Below are 19,541 nucleotides of genomic sequence, written 5' to 3'. Positions count from 1 at the left end.
CCTCCAAGTGTGACCATTTTCATTCTGATAGCTCTAATATGATGGAAAGGGAAACCTGGGTGATCCTCTCATTGCCACTAATGGGCCAGATCTCCCAAAAGCGAAAATGGATCTTCTGGCTGCCAGATAAATAAATGGCATTTTGCGCTCCCGAATACAGGCAGCTCCTGAAAAAACAGAATGGGGGCAGCCAAAAATCAGATACCGAAAATGGCATGAGGTTTACCTGAATTGCACACCCCTAATAGCTATCACTGATGGTGTTCTGGAGTTAGTCATTCTGGATTGGCATTGGAGCAATTGCCCTCGGTTAGTTTTTAAGATGTTACAACAAACTCCAGTAGCAGTTGTCAAGGTCTGAACTAGGAAAGTTATAGTCCTGTTATAGTAATGCAGAGCCAGTGGATAAGGGAAAGACAATCACCTCATAAGAAAGGACTACTACTTATCAAAGATCATAGGGACTAAGAACCTCAAAGCCTGGAGTTGAACAGCTCCCCCCTCCCCGGCTCCAGGCCAGCTCACTTGTGTTTATGATCTTGATTCATTACTGAAGTCACCATTTGTGTTTTATGTCAGTAAAGTACCCTGGAGCTTTCACCTATTTATGGGAACTAAAGTTCCTTGGCTTGTTGAACACTGGTAGTATCTCAGAAACTGAAGGTAATTTTCAACAACTGTCTGAGCCATCTACATCAAAACTGTCTGAGCCCAAAGTGAAGAGAGTAGTCAAGGAGATAAATCAAGGTTCAAACCAAAATTCTAGAAATACAGTAGTGTTCAGCAAGAAGTCCTGATAAGGGTGGCTGATGTCATCAGCAGAGTTCTGTTGGCTGAATTCTTACGTGACTGGCTGCAAATCAACACAGTTGCCCTCATTACTTTGACATTGGTTATAAAAGTGTCTCTTCCCTATTTCACAAGATTTATTGCCTCAGCATTTTTTTCCTACCAGTTGAACTCCAATGATCCTTCTTGCTCCATCTCTCCTCTGCCATGACCCCCTCACCCAGCTATGGCATGATGCCATCATTGTTGGTTTCCTATCTCCTGTATGGGTTTCCTCTTATATTTTTTTTAAAAAAATGAAATACTTTTCCAGAGGCTAGCTGGGATAAAATTCTTAACTAAAAATCCAAATATGTATGTCCGAAATGTCTCTGTATTTTGTAGGCACATGCCTCTCCCATCCCACATTTCAGAACATCTTTTTAATAAACCAACAAACAATTGTCTTCATGCCTTCCTCCCTCCCTCCCTCCCTCCTTGCCTCCTTCTCATGCCCTGTGTAGGTTTAATGAAAGTTGTAATAACATCAAAACAAAACCTTAAAATGTGTGCAGCTAAGCCTCATTGGAAACGTCTGTGTGAGATTGTTTTAAAAGGTGACCTTTCTGTTGTATTTGCAAGTGCTGCCCTGGAGAAAGGAATCAGAAAAAAGATAAATGTACATTGGTAATTCCTTTCACAGTTACTCTAAAATAGCAACCCTACGCACTCCCCTGAAATAGGCATTGCTGTGAAATGAAAGTTGAATTTGGGCTGTGGTCTCTCTGGTTTAGGAATTAATTAGTTTTCTAGATTAAGTTTGCTATTCTGTTTTAGATAGAAAACTCTATTCTCTGATGTGGATTCTTCATTTTGTAGGGCAGCGAACCTATTAGAAGGGTCTACCCCACAGTGACCAGTGGATCCCAATGGATTCCTACGAGTGTTTAAACAGGTTTCCAATAACACTACTGTGCGTGTCCTGGGCTGGACAAAAGGAATGCTGTCACGTCTACCTTGCAGGGTATAATTTAATTAAATGTAACCTTTAACTCTGGTTATTTGAGCTACATTTCAATCTATACCTCCTGTACACTTCTGATAAAGCCTGTGAACCCTCCTGGTTATATGGCACAGTGGATTTCTTGTAGCAATAAAGTAAATAGGTTAACAGCTAAGGATGAGGGAAAATTTTGTTCAGGTGTTCTCATAAAAATACTTCCCAAGATTCACAATTTTTTTCATGGATGTGATTGAAAGAACTTGAGATATATTTTTTTAAAGAAACGACCATAGAAGCAGAATCTGTCCACTCTAGGCTGAATGATTCATCTATCTGAATGTTGTATCTCCAAAGTTTGAATGAAGCTCTTTTGTGATACTGAATTAGGGCTGGCACCTCCTCTTTCTCGCAGGCATGTTTCTTTAACAGTTGCATGCATTACAGGTGCAGCATGGTGCTATCTATGAGAGTAGCTGAACCTGTTGACCAGTATGAAGGGTTGAGAGTCTCACCAGGGATTTTTTTAAATTTAAAAAAATCATTTCTAATAATAGTGTGAAAAGTACTTTAGATTGTGGGTTGTTGTGAGTTTTCTGGGCTGTATGGCCATGTTCCAGAAGTATTCTCTCCTGACGTTTCGCCCACATCTATGGCAGGCATCCTCAGAGGTTGTGAGGTATATTGGCAAATTAAGCAAGGGAGGTTTATATATCTGTGGAATGTTCAGGCTGGGAGAAAAAACTTGTTTGTTGGAGGTCAATGTGAATGTTGTAATTAATCACCTTGATTAGCATCAATGCCCTTGCCAGCTTCATGGTCTGGCTTCTTTCTGCCTGGGGGAATCCTTTGTTTGGAGCTGTTAGCTGCCCCCTGATTGATTCACGTCTGGAATTCCTCTTTTTTCAGAGTGTTGTTCTTTATTTATTATTCTTATTTCAGAATTTTTTTTACTACTGGTAGCTAGATTTTGTTAATTTTCATGGTTTCCTCCTTTCTGTTGAAATTGTCCACATGCTTGTGGATTTCAATGGCTTCTTTGTGTAGTCTGACATGATAGTTGTGAGAGTGATCCAGCATTTCTATGTTCTCAAACAATATACTGTGTCCAGGTTATATGGATATTGAGGTTGTGTGTGAGAGAGTGATATCTGATCATGAGGGAATGTAAACACTAGAAATATGAATCCTACCCAGTACAGGTGAAATCCCATTTTAGAGTACACTCCATAGGACTGATGTTAGCAAACTCATAATATTTCTCTAACTCTATTGATTACCAGCAGTGCCATCAAGCTGAGTTTTTCTGCATGATTCTCTGATGCAGTTGTCTATGCCTACCCTTTCTCTTCCTGATGATTTCTGTGGCTTATCTGCCACCACTTATGAGGATAAGCTTGTTTGTAAATTCAGGTTGGAAAACAAATTGAATTGAATCAAGAAAATCTACATTTAAGACCATCTAATTCCAAATATGCCCACTTGAATTAGTGACACCTGTAAACACCAAATACGTTTGGGTGAGTTATTTAGCACTCTTTGCAGTAGTAGCATCCAGTTTTTGAGTACTTTCTCCAAAGGGGTTCCCTTGGTATTTTTCTTTCTCTGTTAAGATAAAAGCTTTTTGACATTTCAGATTTTAATTCTCTCTTTTTTTCTAAGATATGTTTTATTAAGTTTTGCATATCTAGCTTACATTGTGATTTCAATTCTGCACTATATTTTTGATTTATTGTACTTTATATGCCTAGCAGAGTTTTTACTGCTTTGAGGATTTTAAAAAATGTATTACAAGTGTGATTTTAATTTTGTGTAAACCTATTAGTCCTTTCTGGACTAAAAGGAAGAGCATCAGGTTTTACAAGCAAATAAATAGGTATCCCTTGACTCACTAGCATATATTTGCAGAGTACAAAATGCAAACATTGGAATCAACTCACTTCTTCTCAGTCTGCCATGGCTATTGGTGATACAGTGACTTTGTTCAAAGCGCTATAATTTACCTTGATCCAAATAAGCTGCGCTGGTGCCATTTTATATCCCATATTTTCATCCTCTTTTGAGACACCTTGTATTCCCCGAGTTCTGCTGATAGGATGTGTGGAGGGGATATGGCATGTATGGTGTGGGCATGAAAATGCCACATTTTATGTCCCTTTATTACCCTAATATCTGTTGGGAATTAGTTATAGTAAACTCTGGCTTGATGGTAATTAATTCCTTCCCACTGTGGAAGGGGCAAGAAAAAGTTGTCCTCGAGTCCTATCCTGCATGGTTACAGTGAAATAGCAGGTTTTTTATGGTTCCACCACCATCAGATCTCTGCCTCATCAAAGTATTTAGCAGACATATTGAGTGTTCTCCATCACACTTCAGGGAGAAGACAACTGCAAGCATCAACTAGTCCACATCACTCTTGATCTTGGAGCTAGCAAACCTTGCCACAAAAGATGATCCACCTTGATACACATCCAGAGGATGACACTCAAAGATCATGAGGGAAGAAGCTGATTTTTTCCCTTTTGATGTAGGTTTTTGCTTTCTTCATCTGTAGACTCTTTTCTACCAAGGGAAGGTAATAAGCACATATTTATTTGAAAAATGCAGACACAGGACAGAATGGATATGCTGAAAAAGTACATTACTTCTTTTCAGAAGTCAAGGGTGATATTCTGTTGACATAACCCATGTTCTCCAAGACTTAACAATCATCAAAGAGTTCTTTTGAAAATAGCTTGCAAATTGAAGAAGTGTATATGGCTATCCATTTCTTACCAGCAGTAATTAAACAGATCTGCATATAATCTTGGGATGTTTTTCTTCAACGAACGTTTGATGGTGACTGATTGTATCCTGGAGTGCCAGTAATAATATCCAGGGGGGAAATGAAATGTTTTGTAAAACACTGAATGTTTGTACAAAATGTCCATCTGGGGCTGTATATTACTCCTAGATTTCTGAGGAAATCTCATCAATATCTTTGTGGTTTAAAGAAAGGAAGACAATCTGTGCAAGATTTTCCTACACTTATAAGAATGCTTTTGTTTTTAACAGTTATTATAGATTTCAAATTTGCATACTCAAAGACGTGCACACACATTTCTCTGGCACATTTTCTGTGAAACGGACCAGACATTAATCCTTCCACTTCACAATCAGCACCTTCTTTTTCACCCCTTCTTTCTGGCAAAAGAAAAAGGTTCTATTATTTTTGCTTTTTTTTTTTTTTTGGCCAAAGATCATCTTGCAATGGCAAAAGACTTATTGATCATCCTTAACTTTCTTTCTTGAATATGTGTATTGCCTACCTGAACAAAAAAGCAAGCCACTCTGGTGTTTGGTTCATGCTGCTTGTCTTAAGATGAGAGAGACTGGTCATTAATACCACATATACTGCTGGCTCCACAAAAGGGAGAAACTGTGCCTTATGACGTCCTCCTGCTGATGTCTACCTGAAGGAGAGGAATTGGCAATTCTGGGTCCTTACTGGTATTGCCTACCTGACTAAGATAAACTGACCTTTGTGATTTCATGCTGATGTGGCTTGCTTATATGAAACTGGTTGCTGTGATTCAGTGCTGGTGCTGCCTGGCCATTATGACTTGCTGTGGATGCTGTTTACCTGATGGAGAGAGACTGTCATTATGGCTTCATCTACCTCAAGAGAGGCTAGCTATTATGGTCTCATGCTGATGTGTCTTGTTTGTAGGAGGGCCCCCACTGTGACATAGTGCTGGGGCTGTCTGCTTGAAGGAGAGAGATTGGCCATTATGACTTAGAATCATATACTCATAGAGCTAGAGGTGGCCACCAGGGTACATACAGTCCAGCCCTTCCATGCAGGATTACAAACAAAAAATACCCTTGGAAAATGGCCCTGCAGCTCATCTATAAAAATCTCCAAAGAAAAAGACTCCACCATTCTCCAAGACAGAATATTCTGGTGTCATACCGTTCTTACCATCAGGAAGTTCTTACTGATGTTTAGGTAGGATCTCTTTTCCTGTAGTTTGCATCAATTGCTCTGTGTCCTAGGACCTCTTCACATGGGGCCTTTTCCCCATTTTGCCACTTTTATGAGCAGCTTGGATGGGGATTGCTGTACGCCATCACACTTTGCATGGCAGGCCTCACCCACATTCCTCCCAAAGTGGGGTGGAAAGTGTTGTTTGGATAGCTCCGATGGAGCTATCTGCACTTTCCTCCCCTTTTGTGGTCTGATGGTAGAAAGGAGGCAGCATAACACATGTTGCCCTTTCCGCCATCTGATAGGAGGAGGAAAAGGGTACCAACGCACCCTGTCCTGTCCCTACCATATGATGAGGAGAGGAGGGAGGGCATGTAGGGTGCAACAAGCTGGCCCCCACACCTTCCCTTTTGTGGTGCAATGGCATGGCTTGAAAATTCTGTGTGAAGATGTCCATGGTTTGGAGCAGTGGAATATCTTCAATATTGACATCCTTTCAAATATTTAAACCTGTCTTCATTTAGATGCTTCCAACTGAGAGGAGGGACATTGCAGTGTTGTCAGTGTGAAGAATTCTGGATATTCCCAGCTCAAGTTGCTGCTGAAGAAAAAATACTTTTGCTTTACTTCCTGAAAGAGTGCACTTTGCATTCCAGAATAGTTAAATGTTCCAGTTTTACCTTTTCTCTTCAGGAAGACTCCACAGTGTTGTCATTGTTGTGCATCCTCAAGCCATTTCCAATGTATGATGACATTAAGACAAACCCATCAAGGAAGTTCTAGGCAATATTTATTCAGATGAGGGTTGACTTTATCTGAGGCAAAGAGAGTGTGACTCTCACATTTTGGCTATCATGTCGTAAGTACAAATTTAACAAATTTGATCTGACTTACGATGACTAACAAAAAAATTGCACACCCTTAATAATCGCTAGTGAGCAGGAAGGTACTATTGGGATCAGGTTCTGCTTTTGTGCTTCTCTTAGGCCAATATAGGGACAGAATGCTAGACTAGATTTTGTCTAGATCAGCATCAGTTCCATTCATCAGGATTCTGAAGCTGCAAATCCATGCAAGAAGAGTTTTTTGGTTTTGAAACAGAGCTCCTATTCCAAGTAAAACCTTTCACAACTATAAACCAGAGCTGTTACTGTATGTATTCCAAACTTCAGATAATATCTGCTCAAAGGTTATTAATGGATAAATGATCACTTACATAGGGAAAAAGGTTTATGAGTTGGATCAGGACTTTCTGAGGGCCTCAACTTCCTGATAGGCACAAGAATTTGAATCAGTGGTATATGTACTATTGGGGGGGGAGGGGAGGTATTTTTGACTGACCCTGAACATAGGCCATTTTTATATGAGGCCCTTTGTGGGAAATATCTGCTGGATTTGACACGAGTACAAACTGGCACAATAATACCAGTCGAGAACAGGATTCACATTAGTGATATATTCATGTCTAAGCTCAGCTGTACTACACATTCTGGGTGAATTATTTGCCACAATATTTTTCTGTTGACAGTGGCAGGTTTTATAAATACACATGGCAACATTGTGCATTGAAGTTGCATGTTGTAAATTGCTACTGTGGTGGCATATTGTTCATTGTGCATTGTGATTTCACTTTGCAGTTGCGCATTTTACAATTGCACCCAATCATTAATGTGAGCTGTGCAGTGTTGTTATTCTGTGTGAAGTATGTGTAATTCTGGTCTAGGGTATCACTATATGTGGATATTATTTATACTATCCTCAGAATGCTGGTTTGCAGACAATACAGGTTAGGTCACAGTTCTAATGGAATTGAATGCTTTTTAGTCTGTTAAAAGATAGCTAAATCAGAATAAAAATAAAGAAAAAAGAAATGAGCATGTCAAGCCCATTGCTCTGAGCATCAGCATGCAAATGTAGGACAAAATATGTGTGGAAAGAGGCTTTGTGTGCAGTCTATTAGCCATACTAGTAGTAGGTTATTGGTGGCTTTCTCACTTACCTGCATGTGTGATTTTGCTCTGCTTGATAAAGTACAGGCAGATCAAAAGCACACATTGTTCGAATACTGAAGTAAACTGTGGCACAGATTTGTGTATTTTGCAGAAATTTCAATTCCTGCTCCTGGGCAAGGAAGACAAATTGCAACAAATATAAATAACCTTTGTATTAAAATCAGTACACAATTCTGCTTAGTACAAATATAAGGTCTCCTGTTTTATTTATTTGCTTCTTTTGAAAACCCATACTACTTTTTGAGATAAATATTATCTGCACAGCTTGTGTAATCATAGTAATCATATTTTTGTTTGTGCAAAGCATAAATGCTGAGACTCTATCACATGCATTTTCTAGCTGTTGAACTCTTGCAGCAGGCCAAGGGTAGGCAACAGGTAGCCCTTCGGGGGGTGTTCTTCAAGGATCTTTTCTTGAGCCTTGACCCCTTGAGGCTGCCCAGATTGTCCATTTTCTGGTACACATAAACTGCAATCATCAGAGGAAAGAAACCATAATAAAAGAATTTTGGGATAGAGCTGTGATATCTCAGACCTTGGCCCTGAGTCTCCAGGGTTTTTTAAGTCACCTCCAGGTGATGTGATGAAGATGCAAATTCTCCAGTTTTGCAGGGCTGAGGTCTAAGCAAGTGGAATAGACTGGTGTGGAAATTTCCAACTCAGTTAATAGATCAGCAGGTTGTTAAAATTTGCAAATTGTATTTATTTTGTTAGGGTTTTTGTCTCGCCCTCCAGTTGCTGTGGCATTAAAGATTACCTTCAAGTCTGCTCTGCATTCAGTTTTTGGCTGGGAACAAGGAGGCTAGATTAAATGTTTCTCATGCAGCTCCTTAAATAGATGAGAGGTAATCACCTCCTCCTTTCATTGAGGAACAGTCTGGACATCAACTAAGACTTCTATCTTAAATTCTGTGCATTTCAAAATCACTGCCTGTGAGTAACTGTAGTAGGCACTTAATGCATAATGTTCAGTGAATTTACCAGGAAATATTTTGTTTGAGGCAGTCCAGAAAACTCACAGCAACCCTGTGATTCTGGCCATGAAAGCCTTCGACAACACAGAGAGTTTCAGTGCTCAGCAGCCGTCACAGTTACGAAGTTCTTCCTAATGTTCAAGTGGAATCTCCTGTCATTTGAAGACATTGTTCTGTGTCCTAGTTTCCAGGGCAGCAGAAAACAAGCTTGCTCCCTCCTCCCTATGACTTCCTCTCACATATTTATACATCGCCCTCATCATGTCTCCTCTCAGCCTTCTCTTCTGCAGGCTAAATATACTCTGCTCTTTAAGCTGCTCCTCATAGGGCTTGTTCTCCAGACCCTTAATCCTTCCTGTGGGACTCCAAGATCTTTTTAGCATTGATTGCTGTGCCCACTAGTAAGGAAAACAAGAGGCAGAGACTATTTTTATTTTTGAAATTTACCAGTAGCTGTTGCATTTCCCATCCTGTTTATATTTGAGTCAGTAGATTTTCCCAGTTTTTTTGTGGTAAAATTGGGTGCTTTAGCTTATATTCGGGTCAGCTTATACTCAAGTATATATGGTAATTACCTTTTAACCTAGTGGGATATTGACAATTTGGTTATTTGTGGAGCTCTGAATCTGTCATGCCTCTGATTAATACAGGAAGTATTGATGATCAATAGGCATAGAGTATCTGATAGAGAAGCAAACATTCAGGTAGCCTAGGTCTACACTGTGTTGGACTATGAATTATGTTTTGAAAGAGCTGGCCGAAAGCATGCTGTTGCCTGAAGCACCATCTCCCTAGTTGGGCCTAACAATAAAAAAGTCTTGTTACATCATTCAGGTGCCAGTTTTGGCCTTCATCTATCATTCTATAATCATTGCATCATCCATCACACTACTGCATGGCAAGACTGGCCTTATGAATTATGTGAGAGAAAGCCTGGGTAGTATAAAGCCCAGTTCACAAAATCACTTGCGGCAAAGATCTGACTATAACTATAAAAAAGACCACCTCTTCGCAGCTGTATGTTATTTGTAGTATTAAAAATATTACAGAAGAATACAATATTTAAAACAAAGAACAATTTTAACCAATAAAAATTTAACAGTATTTCAGTGGGAAGTGTGAGCCTGCTTTTAGCTGATGGAGATAGTCAAGTTAATTAGGATTGTTCTTGTTGTGTGCCTTTAAGTCATTTCAGACTTCGGGTGACCCCAAGTCTACAGTTTAGAGTGATGGCTGTGTAAATGACCTTGGAAGGCTGCATCCAGCCTGTGGGTCTTAGTTTGGGGACCCCTGGATTAGAAGCTTGTTGCAGTTAGTAACTCCCGTATCAATAGGGCAATGAATCCATTCCAGTTTTTAATTTGAACTTTAATAGAACTATCCAATTTTCTGTATTTGGTTAGAATAGCCCCTCTAAAGTATAGACTAAAATCTGGTGTCAAATCAGCACCCCATTAATACGGAGGTAATCAATCAAATAGGGGACTAAAAAACCAAAACTGAATTATGATTGCTGGTGAGATCTTTTGGCATAGCACCCAGTGTGCCGATCACCACTGGGACCACCTTTACTGGTTTATGCCAGAGCCTTTGCAGTTTGAGTTTGAGGTCCTAATAATGTCTGAGTTTTTCCTGTTGTTTTTCATCAATTCGACTGTCACCTGGTATGGCGGCATCAATAATCCAAACTTTTTTTTTTCCACAACTGTGAGGTCTGCTGTATTGTGTTCCAAAACTTTGTCAGTCTGGATTCGAAAATCCCACATCATCATCATTGTCATCGTCATCGTCATCATCATGCCATGTCTCTGTGCTTTGCAGTCCTGGAAATCATAGTTTCCCAAGGTCCATACCCTTCTCTTGGTACATTTACAGTATGGAATGAATGCCCTTGCATCCCACTTTAAATACAATAGCTCCATAACTCCTGGGAGTTATAGCTTTCCAAGGTCCACACCCTTCTCTGTGAGGCAGAGGGGGTGAGGGAGGGAGGGAGGGAGGGAGGGAGGGAGGGAGGGAGAGAGAGAGAGAGAGAGAGAGAGAGAGAGAGAGAGAGAGAGGGAATAGCTACTTTCCCTCCCTATTTTCAACGATGAGCAGGGAGAGGGATGGTGGGAAGGGCCAAATCTCTGCAATGTGAAGGCAACTGAAGTGAAAGAATACGGAAAGAAAACACAGACATTTAACAATGTGACAGAAGGTAGGGAAAACATCAGTTTCATTAAATAAATGGAGTAAGGCTGAGCTCTTCTCTGCTCTCCTCTGCCACACACTTCCCTGGCTAATGTGATGAAGTGGTTGAAAGTGTTGTTCTTTGATCCCCTGAATCACCTTGGACTCAATTTTTGGTCTCTGGAACCTTCTCCACCCTGCTGTGATCTACCAAATTCTGAAATTTAATTATTTTGGTTTGTGATTTTTGAGCCAAATACTACTACTTTCCTTAATCATTCCTCTTAATATGGTTACTGCAAGTGATATGATGTTACTTCCAATTACTGAGAGTAGCAATTAAAATACGGCAGTTGATGACTAATAGCACAAGCTAGTACAAGGCAAGATTTCAACTAGCAGGAAATTGGGATTATAGTCTTTTAATTATAGTATGGATGTTGCTCCCTCCTCTGTTTGACTGGATTTCCTTTCCCTGTGCCTCATGAGCACCCCAATTATCTCCCTTCAGACTCCCTTTCTTTTAATTCCACTAATTGTGTTGGGTTTTGATATAATCCTGTATATGGCTTTAGCTTAGATTCTTGGCTTAATTGTCTTGATGTCCTGGCAATGCACTTATTTTAAGATTTTGAGGTTTTAAAATTTTAAATTTCCTGGCCCCTAGACCTGATGCGCTTGTGAGGGACTGAGTTCCTCTTCTTATGACTGTAATAAAGTGAACTTGAACTTGAATTACTGAGAGTAAGATACAGAGTAAAATGGAAGTAGTTTTGCTTGATGTATGGAGTGCTGTAGCCAACAGTCTAGGGGGCAGAAATTGCTCTGGCCAATCTTGCTACAGACCAAAGCAGCAGTCTCTACTAGACTCCCAGTTTGTTACCTTCCTCATCCAGACTCTCTCTCCATCTGTTAAAGTTCTGTCCCAAACTGGGTTTGATGATGCCATTGGAGATAAGGTAAAATATTTCCTCACTGGGCTTCCAATAAAGGAATCCTCCCATTTATTGTAATCCCCCACTGTGAATGTACAACTCCCTGCTGGTTTCATTGCTGTGTCTTTTTACTGGGTTTAATGTTACTTTTAGAGATAAGGGAGAGATTTCAATTGATTTCCTGGCTGTTCGCATTTCAAGAACTGTCCTCTTTGTGCTAAAAACTTTCAATTTCCCTCCTTTATAACATTCACCAAATCAATGAATGTGGCAACAGCGATGATTAAACTTTAGGAAGGAATGTGACTGTTCTTCAAAGCAGGGAATATACAGTGCTTAGAAGCCATACATCAACATTGTTACTCATACTTTTGAGCAATAAAGTGGTGCAAAATTAGTTTAGATTGCCTTTCTGGGAACAAGATATATATTAAGAAGGTTCACATTATGTGTAATGTAAGGTTGTTACTCCAAAATACTATTTTTTGGATGGTATTATGGAAATTTGGGGGCATTTGCCCTGACATTTTCTGGATTTTTAAAATATATATGTTTTAAAAATAAATCTATAGTTAGATGTTAATTAGTATCATTACTTGGCCCTCACAGTTAATACAGCCAACAAATTATATTGCAAGAAGCAGAGCTGATGTACTAATATTTTCAGCATGGTTTCAAAATCTGAGCATTAATATATCCTGTAACTATGGAAATATCCTGGATTTCCAGAGGTTCAAAAAATATTACGACACTATCTTAAGGAACCAATACATTTCTACCTTTATCATAATGCTTTTTGAGAGCTATTTCTATTGATTGCCTCCATTGTCATTAGGATTCTTTTATAGGTTTTTTTTAAAGCCAGTGTGTGGTTTAATGAAATGGTGCTTTGATTTGAAGAACTAATTTTCTTATTTTTTATTTTTTATTCTTAAAGCTATAGAATTTAAATAAAATTGAAGTTATAAAAGTTTTAATTCCTAAAGTTACAGAGTTAAAGTGCAAAAGTGCTATATCACACATGCACTATGGCACTATTCTTGTTTTTGTTTTTTTGTTTTTTTTAAAAATGTATGCTTAATTGACCTTATCACATTTGCCGCCGGAATCACCATGCCGCCGGAATCACCATGCCTGGCAGGGGTGTGTGTGAAACCCATCGCTCCATGCCCACATTGTCCAGCTTCTCCCTTACCTCATACCATGAAGGGAAGTGCCCCCCACCCAGCTTCCCACCATTGATCTCTATGTAACCCGGGAAGCCTCCTGTGTTGCCAGTGTTGAGACATATACCACTTCCCCTTCCCTTTGGCCATGGAGCCCTGCCAGAAGTAGCTGTGCATTGTGGGATGGGAGTTGGCAGGCTCCATGGTGAAAGGGAAGGGGAACCGGCATACACAGCTGAATTCAGCCCATCTGATGAGGTCACAAAAAATTTAATGACTAACTCAGTTATGCTCTAATCCTAAACCTACCTAATGAGAAGTACTAGTGGGTTCAATAGAATGTATTAAAAAAAAAAGCTTAAAAAGCTAAGAGATGGCCCCCTTCTCTCAACACTGCAGGTTTGGAAAAGATGGCAAAATAAATTACAAATAAATAAAATAGATCCCTTTCCGCTAGAAACCCTGGAAAACAAAGATAAAACATTTAAGAATTTAATCAGGTCCCTGAAAGAGAATGGAGTAAATAAGGTAGGAGACCTCTTGGAACCTAATGGAGATATTAAAAAATGGGATAAGATAAAGGACAAATGCGGTTTAAAGTATTGGTTAGCTTGGGTAGGCCTGTCACAAAGAGCACATGAAATAAAAAAGAAAGAAACACTAGATGCCCCAATGGATAGAATAATTGGCTGGAAAATAGAAAAAGAGAAAGGCATTATAGGGGAAATACATAAGGAATTAATAGCCTTATCCTATAATACAAAACATACTTTAGTAGAGGCCTGGAAACAGGATATAAACTTCAATGAACACTTAATAAACTCCTGGATCGATAAAACCCAAAAAATTAAACTCATAAAAATAAAAGAAACACAAAAGAAAATAATCTCAAAATGGTACAGGACCCCTTATCAATTGGCTCACATTATGAAAAACATTTCTAACAAATGCTGGCATAAATGCGGGGAAATTGGTACCTTTTCCCACATGTGGTGGGACTGCTCTGAAATCCAAAAATACTATAATACTGTTAGAGCAGTAATAGAGGAAATAATAGAGCAAAGGTTATGTTGGGATAAAGCTCGATTTTTGTCCCTTAACATAGAGGTAAAAGAGGGGAACAACCAATGGTCAGATATATTAAAATTTATGTTTGCCGCTATTCATGCCACAATTGACAGAGGGTGGAAAGATAAAACAAAGTGGGACCTGAAAACCTGGTGGTCGTATCTCTCTGAATATTTAATTAATGATTTCATCCATGAAAAGAAAAATAAATATTTGAATATTCAGTCAAGACAAGATTGGCATAGGAAATGGTCTTGTTTAATCGACAAAACGGAAGGAAAAGATAGGTACAAAACTTTAAATCTGGCCTTCCAGACAATTAAATCAATGTATTGATTCAAGTAACCCAGATGGGGGTGGGAGGGGGGGTTGGAAGAGGGTGGTAAGGGTGGGTGGGATGGGGGGTTTAAAGGGGTAATTAATTAAGATATATGGTAAAGGGAACTACAATTGGAACCTGCATCCCAGCCATAAAGTTTGTAATCAGTGTTATCATTTATATGGCAAAGGTTTGCAGTGTATTGTTTTGTTATCTGTATGAAGAAATAATAATAATAATAATAATAATAATAATAATAATAATAATAATTACAAAAAAAATTAATGACTAACTCAGTTATGCTCTAATCCTAAACCTACCTAATGAGAACTACTAGTGGGTTCAATAGAATGTACTCCCAGGCAGATGACTATAGTATTCAGCCTATTAGTGGCCCTAACTAAAGTAAACTCAGTTTGAATCCATTGTTAAGTCGACACTTTACAGGAATCCTGTTGATTGACAACCTCCTCAGATGGGGTGACTTTAGTGTCCCAGGATGTTTTCACCCCATCTAATGGAAGGAGCCCCATGGCTTCCTGTGTTGTACATGGGGCTCGCTGGAAGAGCGACACTTTCCCCATGTGATGTTGCTAAGAGGGAGCTGTGCACAGGGCTACAGATTTGTCCCCCTGCCCTTGTCTTTCCTCCTGGATGCCAAGTGAACTGGGATGCTTTGCCTGGCTTTTATTATGAGGCCCTTAATGGCTGTACTCTAGGTGAGACTACCAATAGGATTGTATTATATGTCAATGAAGATAGCTGTTTTTAATTTATAATCTAACACCATCTTTCCAGTTTTCTGTATCATCATAATCCCCCCTCAAAAAAGTACAAAAAAGAATAATACAAAACTGTGAAAAACACATTTCCCCCCACAAAAGCAGGGTATATATACAATTGAGAACAAGAAACCATTGCAGGAAGGGAGAATCAAATGCCACACAGAGACCTGTCAGTCCCAGGAAATGGTTCCTCGTTGACCAAACAGCCTTCCTTTGTAGCAGTTAACACTCCTCTGGGGACACCCGGCAGAAGTGTTTTTATAAAATTCACTCTGTTATGCATCGGACCTCATATGAACACAAGAGCATATCTTAATGTAAACATAAGCAGATTCGTATATATGCATACAAGGTCCTGCACACAGAGGAGTGATTTTTTTAAAAAACCCTTCCATCAGATCTCTCTCTTCACCCAATTTTTAAGCTCTCTTCTATATATATACATAAATGTAATGTGCATTTTTCCCATGGAGTAAATAACAAAACTACTGAACCCAATCACACCAAATTTGGCCACAAAAGACATGGTCATCCAATCTATGTCTTTCAATAAAAAACCTAGAAAAATAAAGTCCAAATTACAGAGGATGAGGAAGAGCCGTTCTCCCCCTGGCTGCCAGTCAGAAAGGTAGACCCCGCTGCCTTTAGGCCTTGCCCCCTTTGTATCCTAGCAACCTTCTCAGCCACAATAGTGCTTAGGGGACAGGCAGAGTTCACTTAGGCCTCTTCTGCACTGCCTATAAAATACAGATTATCTGATCTAAACTACATTATATGGCAGTGTAGACTCAAGGCCCTTCCACACAGCTATATAACCCAGAATGCCAAGGCAGATAATCCACAGTATCTGCTTTGAATGGGATTATCTTGAGTCCACAGTGCCATATAATCCAGTTCAGTGTAGATTTTATACAGTTATGTAGAAGGAGCCTCATATAATCCAGTTCAAAGCAGATAATACATGATTATAAATATAATATATAATAATTACTATGGAATAATAAAACAGAACAATGTAATCTCTAAAATCAGGACAGTAAACAAAGAGCAACACTCTGAAAACAAGAAAATTGGAATTCCAGAAAGGAAACAATCAGGGCCAGCTAACACCTCCCAACAAAAAGATACCCCCAGGGAGGAAGCAGCCAGGCTTTGAAGCTGCAAAGCCATTAAATGCTAATTAAGGTGACTAATTGCAGCATTCATACTTGCCGTACCAAAGTAATTCATTGCTATTCAACCTGGCCAACCAAGGATTCCACAAGGTAGGAAGTGGTCAGGCTTGCAAGCAGCAAGGCTATTCAGTGCTATTCAACATGGCCAACCAAGATTTCCCCTAGATAGAAAACCCCCAGGCTTTGAAGCCATGAGGCTACTCCGTCCCATTTAACCTGGCCAACGAAAGAGGGCCCTATGCAGAAAGCAGCCATGCTTTTAAGCTGCTATTCAGACTATTCAGTGCAATTCAAGCTGGCCAAACAAGGATTCCCCTACAAAGGAAGTAGCCAGGCTTCAAATCAGCTCTTTGATTGCAAGTGCTACTCCAGCTTGCCAAAGAAGAATTCTCTTAGCTATAACACAGCCAACTATCAAAGCTGCAAGACTATTCAGTGCAATTCAACCAGGCCAACAAAGGATTAACCTTGGTAGAAGGTGGCCAGGCTTTGAAGCAGCAATACTACTCTGTACTATTAAAGCTGACCAACCAAAGATTCCCCTAGGTAGCAAGCAGCCAGGATTTGAAGCAGCGAGGCTATTCATTGCAATTCCAGCAGCCCAAAAAGCCATTCCCCTAGAGCGCAAGTACCCAGCCTTCCAAGCAGTAAGCCTATTTCTTTGTATTCCAGCTCACCAAACAAGGATTCCCATAGGAAGAAAATGGCCAGGCTTTGAGGCTGCAAGGCTATTCACTGCTACTTCACCTGGCCAACAAAGCATTCACATAAGCCACAGCAACGCGTATCTGGGCACAGCTAGTTGATATTATAAAGTTTTAAAGAGTTTCAGAAAGTTGCTTTCTGAAACGTTCCCATTCTACTTTCCTGGAGCCACTTGTGTGTCCATGGCTCCATGTTTTGACAGCCTAATCAGCTGTTTTGGACTTTTAAAAACTGCACATGCACTGGAGCTGTCCACACTTCCCTTCTTCCCATGTGTAGAAGGGAAAGGAAGCATGTGTTTTTCATGACTGCAGTGATATACAGTCATGGAAGGGGCACATTTTCTGGGCATAATTGGGTTTCAAGATTACCATTTAAAGATGTGCTTTTCAGCTGTTAGCCTGATTCCACCTGCACTTTGGCAAAATGTTGGTTAGCCACCCCACCCCCACCCCCATTTAACCTGGTTATGGCTCAGTGTTTTTGGAATCATGGGAGCTGTAGTTTTGTGAGGTACTAGTACAATTTGGCAGAAAAGGCTAAAGACCTTGCAATATAACTGCCATGATTCCCATAGCATTTTGCCATGGTAGTTAAAGCAACTGCATTATTTCTACAGTGTAGATGCATCCTTTCAGTATTCTTTGTCTAAGAAAACTCTTGGCCTGTGGAGTTCCACAAGGTTCTATTCTATCCCCCATGCTTTTCAACATCTACATGAAACTGCTTGGTGAGGTCATCCAGAGTTTTGAAGTTTGGTGCCATTTGTACATGGATGACACACAACTCTATTACTCTTTTCCAACTAAAGCCAAGGAAGCTGCCCAGGTCCTGGATCAGTGCCTGGCAGCTGTGATGGGCTGGATGAGGGCTAACAAATGAAGCTTAATCCAGACAAGCCAGAAGTCCTCCTGGTCAGTTGGGAGGCTGATTGGGGTATAGGGTGCATGATGGGGTAACACTCCCTCTGAGGAAACAGCTTCGTAGTTTGGGGGTCCTCCTGGATTCAGTGCTGACCCTGGAAGCTCAGTTGTCTGTGGTGGTCTGGATGGCCTTCGCACAATTAATACTTGTGTGCCAACTGCACTGTTAGATGTTAATCAGTATCATTACTTTGTTTTGCCTCATTACTAACTGTTGATTTAAATTGGATATCTTTAAGTGTATTGTTTTCAAGATGATTTGAATAATTATATTGTTGTGAGCCGCTCCGAGTCCCCTTGGGGAGATGGGGCGGGATACAAAGAAAGTTGTTTATTATTATTATTATTATTATTATTATTATTATTATTATTATTACAAAATTAATGGGGTCACTATATGTCTACCATGTAGATGCACCCAGAGATGGTTTTGCCAGCCCCTTCCTCTGAAAATAGCCTACAGCACCAGCTATTTTTGGTTCGTCTAACTAGGGCTTCCAAGAAAATGGCACCTTTAACACCAAAGGAAGGAAGGAAAAATTATATTTCAATATGTCTTAGAATTAAAAAGAAACCCACTCAAGCTGAGAGTGAAATATTAATGGTGGTGCTAAGAAATATTAATGGTGGGGCCGGGCTGTGGCGCAGCTAGCTAGTAACCAGCTGCTATAAATCACTACTGACCGAGAGGTCATGAGTTCAAAGCCCGGGTCGGGTTAAGCCTCCGACCATTAAAAAAAAAAATAGCCCCGGCTTGCTGTTGACCTAGCAGCCCAGAAAGACAGTTGAATCTGTCAATTAGGGAAATTTAGGGACGCTTTATGCGGGAGGCTAATTTAACTAATCTACAACACCATAAAACTGCTCACGAGGAAAAGAATGAGGAAGAACAGCCACCAATGGACGGTGAAGCAACAGCTCCCCTTGTGGCCGGAAATCGTGAAGCTGGAAGATGTTAAAAAAATGCCTCTGTGTCTGTCTAAAACTGAATGTTGTTTGTCTATTGGCATTGAATGTTTGCCATATATGTGTTCATTGTAATCCGCCCTGAGTCCCCTTCGGGGTGAGAAGGGCGGAATATAAATACTGTAAATAAATAAATAAATAAATAAATAAGAAATGACAGAAAATTGTCTCGGATAACAGAAATATTTGGATATCTAAAAAAAACCACCCAAAGATTTCAGAAGTACAACAAACAGTGCAACTTCCAACAACTTCCTCCCATCTGGAGTAGCCCACTGTCAGTTTCTTTATTCTGCTTCAAAACAGCAATTGAGCAGTGAAGGAGAAAAACAGGCCCAGTAAATCCCTATAAGCTGCAATAAGAATTAGGAAACAGGCAGTCTGATGCCTTTCAGGATGACTATGCTTGACCTCATGTACTGAAGAGAATGAAAGGATGGGACTGGACACCTCTCATGGGAGAGGACATTTCAGAGCTTCAAGAGAACTGAAATGATGCGTCCTTTTGTTCTACTGCTGTGCCAAAATGGATGACAGTTTTGATAAAGAGCTGGAAATTAAGTGTTCCTCTGAGAGTAATTTTCACACTTTCTCCATTTATTTATT

At 39.8% G+C, this 19,541-nt stretch overlaps 1 protein-coding gene across 4 annotated transcripts in view; it reads left to right on the top strand.

Annotated features, from left to right (window-relative positions):
- ctnna3 (catenin alpha 3) overlaps window positions 1–19,541 on the top strand; it is a 1,223,202-nt gene that overhangs the window by 690,725 nt on the left and 512,936 nt on the right. The gene's annotated exons all lie outside the window — the stretch shown is intronic.

Source organism: Anolis carolinensis, chromosome 3 (assembly GCF_035594765.1).
Source record: "Anolis carolinensis isolate JA03-04 chromosome 3, rAnoCar3.1.pri, whole genome shotgun sequence".
Classification (NCBI taxonomy): Eukaryota; Metazoa; Chordata; class Lepidosauria; order Squamata; family Dactyloidae; genus Anolis; species Anolis carolinensis.
The sequence above is the reverse complement of the archived record's forward strand: the minus strand, read 5'-3'. Positions and strand labels throughout refer to the sequence as shown.